The sequence below is a fragment of the Amphiura filiformis genome, chromosome 6 (assembly GCF_039555335.1).
Source record: "Amphiura filiformis chromosome 6, Afil_fr2py, whole genome shotgun sequence".
In the NCBI taxonomy this organism is placed as follows: domain Eukaryota; kingdom Metazoa; phylum Echinodermata; class Ophiuroidea; order Amphilepidida; family Amphiuridae; genus Amphiura; species Amphiura filiformis.
The window spans coordinates 32535952-32548519 of record NC_092633.1 but is presented as its reverse complement, the minus strand read 5'-3'; positions in this window follow the sequence as shown (position 1 = coordinate 32548519).

Below are 12568 nucleotides of genomic sequence, written 5' to 3'. Positions count from 1 at the left end.
TTAGGTGTGTACCTGTAACAATGAAAGTATCAAAATAATATGAAAATGAAATGGTATAATTATTCATCACGTGGTGATTGTTACGGAATCTCCCAAATGTGGACTTTTTCCAAAATAAATTTGCAAAGAGTGTATTTATCCAAAAAAAATGACGTTTTGGCTATTATGAACATTGCCGTTTAACATGAAGAAGTGGTCCCTTTGTTAGTTTTTGTTTTTATTTATGAATTGGACCTACCTTTTGTACATTTCTATCACTTTCCCCTGAAAAGTAGACTTTTGTCTTTTTGAAGAAGGAGGGGGGGGGAGGGGGGCTTAAGAAATTCAAGATCATTAGGCTCAGCACTATGGCAACTAGGAGGGTGTTGCCAGAACAAACTTAAACTTTAACTCAACTATATTGATTTTTTTTCTATGAGATTAATACTATACTTTAAGAAATTATAGGTCTAAAGAATTTAATTCAATTTCATCTTGCTGATTGACACCTGTCATAACCATTTCATTCTTTATATTCATGTATTAGGTCTAAATTGAAAATTTAATATTAAAGTAAACTTTATTCAATCAAAAATGTTTGTTTAAAAAATACTTGCTTGGAGTGTGGGGGAGGGGCGCATGTCCCCAATCATCATCGGAAAGTATAACTTGTTCTTCATTCATATTTTTCTCGATTTTGGACTAAGATATTGGGATATGTCATGTTATGTACCACATCAAAATATATAAACAACAGGCCTAGATCAAATTAAAATAAATAAATGCACCGTACATTATCATGCTTATATATTAAATATTTTAATGCGATTCTAACCGAATTATATTTTATTTTCAATTTTAGTACATCTTGTGATCTTTGTTTTGTATAAATGTATTACAAAATACTTATCAGAACAAATTTAAGGCCTCAGATAGCGACGTTTTCACATAATTTTTGTGGGACCTGAGAACACATCAGACACACCAAATTGCATTTTGAATACGAGGACATTCAAGTTGTCCGATATCAAATAATTTTTTATTTTTTGAAATTCGCTGTATAAAACAAACTTTATGGCAAAATATTAAAAATTGACATTTTAACGGTCCTCGAAGTAAATTGTATCAATATAATGATACGTACTTAAAATCTATATAGCGCTGGCAGTTTAATCCGTCCATCATAATTATGAAAATTTGACCATTCGTATTGAAGCGATACATTTTTCCGAAAAACCTAAATATTTTAGGTCTTTTTGGGGAAAATGTATATCTTCAATACGAAAGGTAAAACCTATACATGTATGATGGACGGCTTTTCCTCCCAGCTATAGACTTTAAGTAGGCCTACATATAAGATTCATAAAGTTTACTTCGAAGACTTTTAAATATCAAACATGTAAATTTTTAATAATTTGCCACTAAATTTGTATTATAATTATATAACATGCACGACTTTAAAAAAAATCAAAATTATTTGATATCAGGGCATTTCTCGTATTCAGAATGCTATTTGGTGTATCTGATGTGCTCTCAGGTCCCACAAAAATACTGTGCAAAGGTGGATGATCGACACCTTAATATTATTTCACACAGCTGCAGCTGGTAATGCGCAATGCATAAAAATAATATTATAGTGTGCATGTGGTTAATGATGCAAAATAATATTCCGTATAACATATATCTCTTAACGTAGCCTATTAAATTATCTATGGCTTTAGAAAAAAATATTTTGACCATTCGTATTGAAGATACACCCCCCCCCCAAAAAAAAACATGTAAAGTTTACTTCGAGGACTGTTTAAGGTAGTACCATGGTAGTACTACACCCCTGGCCAATTTTGTGCCTATTTTTGCATGTTTCTCAAAAAGCGCATTGGTGACAATTAAGATATGTATATTATACTTATTGGGGCAAAAAAAGGACTACAACTACTGCACTGAAAATTTTATTTCAGCACAGACAACTGTTACAGTTGTGGACTTACAGTCAAAAATGAGGGGAAAACAATATATATACCTAATTACTTTTTATGGCGCTTTAAAATAAACGACACCATGCACGTTCATATACATCATAGGCTCTACATGTATTATATTTAATTGTATTTATTTACCGTGTATATAAGGCCAAATAAAAAAATAAACATGTTTCACGTCCCCTCCCGCTTCCTTTTTTGAGGTTTTCTCAAATAAATTTTTATTTTTTGAAATTCAGTTATAACTTTTCAAAAAATATGTCTAGGAAGTTGGGATGCTTTCTATAGCCTTGTGAAGATACAAGAAACAATTTAGGAAGGTTTTGTGATCATTAGAGGGGGTGTAACTCTCAGAACAACAAATAAAAAAGGGCCTCCTCCTTTTTCCAGGCATTATTATTGTATGTACGGATTGTACGCTAAAACAGCTCTAAGTATGGGTATTTACACCAATTTTGCGATAAAAATAGAAAATAAAAAGCCCCTCTTCCTCCTTTTTTTTTCAAAAACCCGGACGTGAAACATGTTTTATTTTTTACTTAGCCTAATAATTATTATTATAAAGCAAATTCCACACACAGCACTTTACCGAGTAAGCATAAGCGTGTCCATCAGGACTGTCCAAACGGTAACCATTGCAATCGAAAGACCATGCGTAGCTATGGTCACTTTCAGAATTCAACGTATTATTAAATCAGAATACTTTCTTTGCTTACCTTTTTTGTGATGTCAACAAATATACAGAAACTGGTAGAATTCCGGGGATAAAATATACAAAACAGACTTGTCGTTGTGAAAATAGTAATGCTTCTCAGCTTCTGCTTTGAAATTTTCGAATAAATTGCACTCTTGATTGTCAGTTATCCTTACGATGTGCGGTTTAAAATATTTCAATTCTATGTCGTATTATTTCATCAATTCAAATTCATCAATTGATGTATTGTTATGAGACAGTGCAGTGAGCAATAATCAATAGCGTGAACAAATACAATACCTACTCGCTGCATATGACGTACATGCTCTTGTTATGCAACAGGTACCAGACAAAAACACCCAAAAAACACCCAATTGTCATTAGCAGTATAATGAGCGTGTCACGTCACGCACGTAATTAAGTAATTAGTTTCTTTAATCACCAAATCAACCTCTCAAACATAAAATTTTTAACCCTTTCGATTCACTAAGCAACAATTGGCATTTGAGTTTTTTTTACCGTGGTGCATAACCGAGACGGAAACGTCTCAGGTGTATCAAGTGTTCTTTCTGGTATCCAATTCAGTATCCAGAAACAAACAAACAAACAAACAAACAAACAAACAACAACAAAAAAGAAGAAAAAAAAGAAAGAAAGAAAAACAACAACAACAATAACTTCTCAAAACAAAATTGTGGCCAAAAACAATGAAAACTAATCATTGCAGAAATTCTGCATTTTAATATAATATTAAGATTAATTTGCATTAATGTTTTATCTTTCAATATTTATTGATTTTTATTAATTTGTATTTATTGTTAATTGTTTATAGGCCTATTTGGTGACAGATTTTTAAAATTCGTTGGTGGAGATAAACAGAAACATGTAGGCTTTAAAATTGGAACGCCAGGTGTTTTGGGGGAAAAACATGTGTATATCGTCAATACGGAAGGTCAAAATTTTCAAATGATGGACAGCTTTTCCTCCCAGCTACATACACTTTAAGTACATATCATTAGATTCATGATAAAAGTTGACTTCGAGGTCTGTTATAATATCAAAAATTAAAAAAATACAATTTTTTAATAATTTGCCAACAAAATTTGTATTATGTCCCACAAACGTTGCTGTCCGTTACCTTAAGAACATTTCCAACTTAGGGGCTGTGCAATAATTATGAGTAAAATGTCCAAACGGCTCGCCAAAAATCGCTTTCCCCCCGCCCTCTCTGCCCGGCAAAAATCGCTTTCCCCCTCTCGGCCCGGCAAAAGTCGTTGCCCCCCCTTGAACATGCCCAATTTTGGGATCCCAAATTGCAAACCTTAAATGGTCTAGATGTATGTTGCGAGCGTGTTAGTAGATCTCGCCAAGATGAAATTTCCGCACATTGGGTGTTAAAATGCACCCACTTACGTCGCCAAGATATCATTTCCGCACTCCATTTGATCAATCAATAGGTTATAACCAGTATTAGCAACGGAATCCATAACGGACATAAATATTTGCATGAGAATACTTTTACTGGTGATGTCACGTCACTCGCATCATCCTTCACGCCCATCATTCTTATTCCAAGAGGTTTAGTGCAGTAAGTTTACTTTAAAAAAGTTAAGTGAGCTTATTATTTTAAGAAGTCTGAGTCACGTGTTACTAAAAATAGTCCATTGAAACAGCAATTTTTGACAACTAAACTGACACAAATGCAAATTACGTCATAAACATGATGTACATAAGAGGAAGGTCGTTGCTTCCTGAATTTCGTTTAGATTTGTTTCACCAGACTGGTGACCAGACATGTTGAACGTCCTCGGCCCAAAATAATTGAAACCTCAGTAAAATTGATATGCACATAACACGTCTCAGTTGGAGCTATGAGCATTCAATGATAGTCCGTCAATTTAAAATGTCATCAACACCATGAGATCCAGCTCCGGTTTAATATTTCCCATAAGGACTCGATGAACATGCAATCCTGTATTAAAAAGCTAGTAAATAAATCAAAATACTACTTCTTTATACACTTTTGACAATTGTTTGGTCTATGGGCATGGGTGGCACTGATCTTTTGTGCTTAAGGTTAGCCGAGAGTTTTTCATGCGCTTGATTTCAGAGGGGCGTAAGTTCATAACAGAAACAGCCATGCAGAAAATGAACAAGCGTACTGGGACGTAGGCCTACTTACAATAGAATATTGATCCACGGTCAAGACATGAAACTTGGCTTAGCTCGTGCCCGGAGCTCGTGAGTCGGGGGCGGGCGGGGGTTACATGAGGGGCGACATGCCGGGTCGGATGCCGGGGGAGGGGTACAAGCCATTTTCGGCAATTTTCATAAGGATTTTATAAATTTTAAAATTGATTGGGGCACTTCGTCAAGCTACGCCCTGGAAAATGTGTTGATTTTGAATTTATAGCCTTGATATCTTTGATGAAATAAATCAATGCTGCTATTCCCCTGATTACAATGTAATAGGGTACAACAATAACCTCAACAACAATATCAAAAAGCAATTATTTGCAAAACGAATTTGGGAAGAATATTCACAAAGACAGACTTAGCAGGCCTACAAATTTCTGAATTATATAAAGTGAAAAACAATCAATCACGATTCACTGCAGTCAGCGAATCAATCAAATAAAACTAAAAAGAAAGGAGCAAGAAAGAATAAAGAAATAGTGAAAAGAGAAAGAAAGAGAGAGAGAGAAAAAAAAAAAACAAAAAAGAAAGTAAGAAAGAAAAAGAAAGGAAGAAAGAAAGAAAAAAATGAAAAAAAAAATGAAAAAAGAGAAAGAAAAGAGGAAAGAAAGGAAGTAAAAATGAGAAAAGAGAGAAAAAAGGAAAGAAAACTCGAACCCACAAAAATTGTTCATAATAGATTCCCAGTCCAACGCTCTATCCACTGGACCATACATCAGCTTACGCAATTTCTTATTCTCGAAGCGGATATGTAACTATGATTTGATGTAATTACTTGATTACAATCGCGTCCGCACAATGGCTCTTAGAATAAACACGCATGTCGGCGCTGAAATTTTGAACGAACTGATGGAGGAAAAACTCGTTTTTTGCAATACTAGGTTCAATTTGGAGTGAAAATCAAATGGGATAGCAATTGGCAGAATGTTGAGAAATAATGTAGGTATTCAGATGTCTTAATTAACGCCCCGTTATCAAGATATCGATAATTTCACAAAACAGTTTTTTCTCAGACAAGATTCTCGAAAATGTTCCCCAAAAACGGGCTTTTTAAATTTGATCGGTACTGTATTTGGTTCTTCCCCATGGCAACATTATTTCTTTAATCGATTTGTAGTACAATACAAAAAGGATAAAACAATCACTCGGCGTGGTTTTATACGGAGCGAACATTTGAAAAAAACTGCATGGAACGTGTTTTTGATCTTGTGAACATGGTGCGTAAAAATGATTTAAACGAAGGATTTTCAAACGGATTCTAAAATTTTTATAAACACACAAAAATAATGTAAAGATACATCCATGCACCAACATTTGACTCACTGCGATATTTGATTGCTGAGAAAACGCGGTTTTAGAGAACAACTTTATACGTCTTTTATACGTTTTTATACGTTTCTTCGCGTAACCTTAATATTTAAGACCATCAGTTAGAGCATGGTTCAGTTCTTAAGACCTCCACTTCAAAAGAAAATACTAGGCCTACTGAAAATGTGACCCAATTAACTCTTGAAATTTTCGATCAGTACTCTGTAGTTAAAATTTGCCCCAAAAATGTAAGAAATCAGTTCTCAAGACCAAGTTCTTTGGCTCTAAAGGCAGCATATCAATTTTAAACGGTGCCGTTCTGGGCGCAATTATACCAAAATCACCGAAAAGAGAGAAAAAAGGAAAGAAAACTCGAACCCACAAAAATTGTTCATAATAGATTCCCAGTCCAACGCTCTATCCACTGGACCATACATCAGCTTACGCAATTTCTTATTCTCGAAGCGGATATGTAACTATGATTTGATGTAATTACTTGATTACAATCGCGTCCGCACAATGGCTCTTAGAATAAACACGCATGCCGGCGCTGAAATTTTGAACGAACTGATGGAGGAAAAAACTCGTTTTTTGCAATACTAGGTTCAATTTGGAGTGAAAATCAAATGGGATAGCAATTGGCAGAATGTTGAGAAATAATGTAGGTATTCAGATGTCTTAATTAACGCCCCGTTATCAAGATATCGATAATTTCACAAAACAGTTTTTTCTCAGACAAGATTCTCGAAAATGTTCCCCAAAAACGGGCTTTTTAAATTTGATCGGTACTGTATTTGGTTCTTCCCCATGGCAACATTATTTCTTTAATCGATTTGTAGTACAATACAAAAAAGGATAAAACAATCACTCGGCGTGGTTTTATACGGAGCGAACATTTGAAAAAAACTGCATGGAACGTGTTTTTGATCTTGTGAACATGGTGCGTAAAAATGATTTAAACGAAGGATTTTCAAACGGATTCTAAAATTTTTTATAAACACACAAAAATAATGTAAAGATACATCCATGCACCAACATTTGACTCACTGCGATATTTGATTGCTGAGAAAACGCGGCCTTAGAGAACAACTTTATACGTCTTTTATACGTTTTTTATACGTTTCTTCGCGTAACCTTAATATTTAAGACCATCAGTTAGAGCATGGTTCAGTTCTTAAGACCTCCACTTCAAAAGAAAATACTAGGCCTACTGAAAATGTGACCCAATTAACTCTTGAAATTTTCGATCAGTACTCTGTAGTTAAAATTTGCCCCAAAAATGTAAGAAATCAGTTCTCAAGACCAAGTTCTTTGGCTCTAAAGGCAGCATATCAATTTTAAACGGTGCCGTTCTGGGCGCAATTATACCAAAATCACAACGCAAAGGTACATCTAGGAATATGCCTATGTCTTTCATTATAATAGAAAGAGCAGCCATCGACTCTTATCAGCAGAAGGTAGCACTTAAAGGAGTATTTCGTGATCCTAGTATCCTCTTTTTATGACATTTGTCAGTAGATATCCACGAAAAAAAGCTTATTCCCAAAATTTCAGTTGTTTCCGATTTTGCGTTTGCGAGTTATGAATGATTATGTGTATTACACTGCTCCATAGACAATGTGTGGTAATTTCACGATATCTTTGCTAAACGAAATAATCTGCCAGAACTATTTTGTATATAAACATTATGTAGCCATATGTTTCCAGTGATATAAAAATCTCAACTTTTTTTGAGAAAAGTGGGCGGATGAGGCTGTGGATCACGAAATGCCCTTTTAAGTTGATATCAGCGACATATAGCATGTTTCATATGATGCTATTAGCATGTTGATATGCTGCTTTAGACAGCATAGGGCCTACAGGGTGGTCCAAAACATTTCTTTTTGGCTGTCTTGAAGTTATTAATTTAGACCGTTTCGCTAACCGGGAGCGCTTTCGAGGAACTTCTTGTTTTGAAGATATTTGCAGCACTTCTGAAAGGCCATATAATTTCACACGCATTTTACGCCCGTTCCTGAATTCTATGTGAAAATTCTAACGTACATGCGTAGACGTCAGTGGGACACAAACACTCTTAATGTAAGCGATGTGACGCAGCAGCCGTAGGCTTACGTGTGGATAAACTTAGTTTTGTTTTGACTTAACACTGTCGCCACATGTTTAATTAAAATTCTGGTTCATTAATATTTTCACCAATAGGCCTACTCTTTGTTAAACGGTCCTTCAGAATATGCAACAACAATTAAGAAACGGACTTTTCAATTTTGAGAAATCAACCCGCTCTGAAATTGGGTTAAGTTGTTTTTGGACCACCCTGTACTGATAGTATCAGCAGTAGATAGTCCATTGATATGATGCTATAGCACATTGATATGATGCTATCAGCGGAAGACCGCACACAATTTGATCTATGGATTCTATTAACAGTAGTTAGCTTGTTAATATGCTGTTACATGTATAATTAATGCTATCAACCGTAAATATCAGATGGATATGAATCATAATGATGCTATAAACATAACACATTTATCATGTTTATATGTTACAGCAGTAAATAACTCAGCAAACACAAAAATGTTTTTAAAACGTTATAAACGTTTTGGTGTTGTTGTTTTTATACATGTTTAATAACATTTAAATGTTACGGGTATAAAGATCATGAAAACATTTTAAAAACATTGTATAATGAAAGTAAACTATAACAACATTTTATAATGTTGTCGAAATGTTATTGAAAATATTTTTGGCAAACATTTATATTTTGTCAAAGTGTTAGAATGTTTTTGATAAAGTTTATAAAATTATTTTCTAAATGTTATTAAAATGTTTTATACCCTTTATACAATCCAACATTTAAACGTTTTCTGTAAACCGTTTTGTGTTTGCTGGGAATAGCACATTGATACGATGTTATCTGCAGTAGATAGCACATTGATATATGCTATCAGCAGTATATAGCACATTGAAATGATGCCAGAGATCCCAGTCAGTGTTGTCAAAAAATCCTGAAATGGCAAAAAAAATTCTTGAAAAATGTACTTTGCCCATACATTTGTACAGGATCATCAGAGTAAAATTTCCTGAAATCAGGAAATTTCCTGAAGACTGGCAACACTGAATGATGCTATCAGTAGTAGATAGCACATTGATACGATGTTATCTGCAGTAGATAGCACATTGATATGATGCTATCAGCAGTAGATAGCACATTGATATGCTGCTATCAGCAGTATATAGCACATTGATATGATGCTATCAGCGATAGATAGTCCATTGATACGATGCTATCAGCAGTAGACAGCACATTGATATGATGCTATCAACATCAGATAGCACATTTAAATGATGTTATCAGCAGTAGATAGCACATTGATACGATGCTATCAGCAGTAGATAGCACATTGATATGATGCTATCAGCAGTAGACAGCACATTGATATGATGCTATCAGCAGCAGGGGGTAGCATTAAGGCCCAAAAGTCGGGGGTTGTTTTCCTGTGTTTTTCACTCCCGCGCTTGCAGAAAATCCAAATACATGGGGTGAAAATTAAATCTCGGGGGTGAAAAATATTATGCCGTGTAGACAGGGGTAGGAGTAAGGTCCAAAAGTAGAGGGTCAGAGTTCACCCCGAGCTTGCACATATTCCCAATATAGAGGGTGAAAAATTAATAATTTTTAAATTTAGGGGGTCATTCACCCCCGATCGGGGTTAACGCTACCCATGATTCAGCAGTAGATAGCACATTGTTATGATGTTATCAGCAGTAGATGGTACATTGATATGATGTTATCAGCAGCAGATGGCACATTGATATAATGCTATCGACGGTACACAGCACATTGATATAATGCTATCAGCAGTAGATAGCTCATTGATGATGCTATCAGCAGTAGATATAGCACATTGATATGCTGCTATCAGCAGTAGATAGCACATTGATACGATGCTATCAGCAGTAGATAGCACATTGATATGTTATCAGCAGTAGATGGCACATTGATATGCTATCAGCAGTAGATAGCACATTGATATGATGCTATCAGTGGTAGATAGCACATTGATATAATGCTATCAGCAGTAGATAGCACATTGATGATGCTATCAGCAGTAGACAGCACATTGATATGATATTAGTAGTAGATAGCACACTTATATGACGCTACAAGGCAATAGATAGCACATTTATGTGGTGTTATCAGCAGTAGATAACACATTAATGTTATCAACAGTAGATAGCACACTGATATGATGCTACAAGGCAGTAGATAGCACATTGATACGGTGTTATCAGCAGTGGATAGCACATTGATATGTTATCAACAGTAGATAGCACACTGATATGATGCTACAAGGCAGTTGATAGCACACTGATATGGTGTTATCAGCAGTAGATAGCATATTGATGATTCTGTCAGCGATAGATAGTCCATTGATACGATGTTATCAGCAGTAGATAGCACATTGATATGATGCCATCAGCAGTAGACAGCAGAAGCACATTAATACGATGTTATCAGCAATAGATAGCACAATGATGATGCTATCAGTAATATAAAGCACATTGATCATGCCATCAGCGATAGATAGTCCATTGTTATGATGCTATCAGCAGTAGATGGCACATTGATACAATGTATAATGCTGATTAATATCTGCTATATAAGTGCTTTCGCACAAGGGAGGTTAAAGAGATTTGCAATTACTTTTTTTAAAGGTAACCAAAAAAAAATTGGTATAACTTTTCTATTGCTCTAATGTTATTAGATTGGCAAGGTTGGTTTTTGTTCTCTTAGGAATATCTTCAAATAAAAAATTCCAAAGCAGCCTTTGGACTTTTGGAACCAAACTCTTTATATATATATTTTCTTTGTTTAATGATTTATTATTTTGACCATCTACTGAAGATAGCAGTTACGGCGGGTTTATATAAGACAAAAGATAATTTCTTGCGTACTGAATCATCATTGGTTTTAAGGAAACTGAATACGAGTTTTTAAGGACTGAATATGCGTTTTGTGAGGGGTAAAATTTCTGAACATTGTTCCGATATTATCATATTTATTGAAGTTTGAGGTGATATATACCAATAAGTGTTGATCAGAACTGAAATGCATTTGTAACGTACCACTTTTGAATGTGGGAGGAGCTTTTGAAAAAAAAAAGCTCTTAAAAGTGGTACGTACCCAGAAAGTTTGAATGGCCCCCTGGGGCCAACTAACTGTACACAAATAAACAGTGCGAGTTCAGTAATTGTTTTTGAACCGCAAGTTTGTAACATTTAACCACAGTGGGGGCATTCAAATTGTTTGAGTACGTACCACATTTACGAGCCATATTTTAAGCTCCTCCCATTAAAAAAAAGGTACATTGCAAGTGCATTTCAGCTCTGTGACAAATGCCAATTGCTGACGAAGTTAAGGAAATATCACCTCAAATCCTAATCAATTGGATAACAGAACAATGTTGCATAAGCAGGCCCGTAGCCAAGAGGGGTGCAACGCACCCACCCAAATTTGCCAAAAGTGCTAAAAAGGTCCACTTTTTGTCATAAAGTGGGCCAATGAGGTTTTTGTAGGAGGGTTAGATCCAAAAAAGGTCCACTTTTCGAGGTCCCGCACCCCCCTCAAATTAATCCTGGCTACAGGCCTGCACACAAGTCCGAAATTGTGTCCCCCACAAAGCTCAAATTCAGCCTCCTTAAAATACGCCATTTTGGGCAAATGCGCTACATTATGAGCACCATAATGTAAACTCATGGAAAGCATGTTTTCTATCAAACAATTACTTTACACCATCTCCCGACATATGCAGACCACTTCCAGACTGGTCTAGCACTTCGTGAAGAAACATTCTGTAATTAATGTCAAGTCTGTATTATTTGAATGTGGCTTGTAAGGAACCACTGAATGTTTCTTTGGAGCATATCATGAAAATGAATGGAGAAAAAGTTGGGATGAGGTTAGTGATCGGAACATCCTCCTTTAAATGGAGGTAACAATTTTTAAGTATTGAAAACACCCACCGTTATCCTGTTACACTCAGAAATGAGGTTGAAATTGTTCCAACCTTTGTATATTGTGTGAAAAAGGGTCGTGTTTACTAATTGCAATTTGGACAGGTCTTACATGGCCAGAATCAGCAGTTTTACTTAGAATGCACATTCAAATCCTGTCTATTTGCTCCTTGCACAAGTTTGAAGGGAGAGCCTTGAACTGGAAACAGACATGAATTGGATTTGAACCAGTAAAATAACAAGTAAAGTAATGTAATTTTTCCTTTCAGGTGTGTTGGCAGTTCAAGGCCCTACCCAATATGGCAGAATCATGCAAGGGGGGAGGGATATATCATTGTGAACTCTTCAAAACTTTGCATAGTCATCTTATTTGTCACATTTAAAACTTCTTAAAACA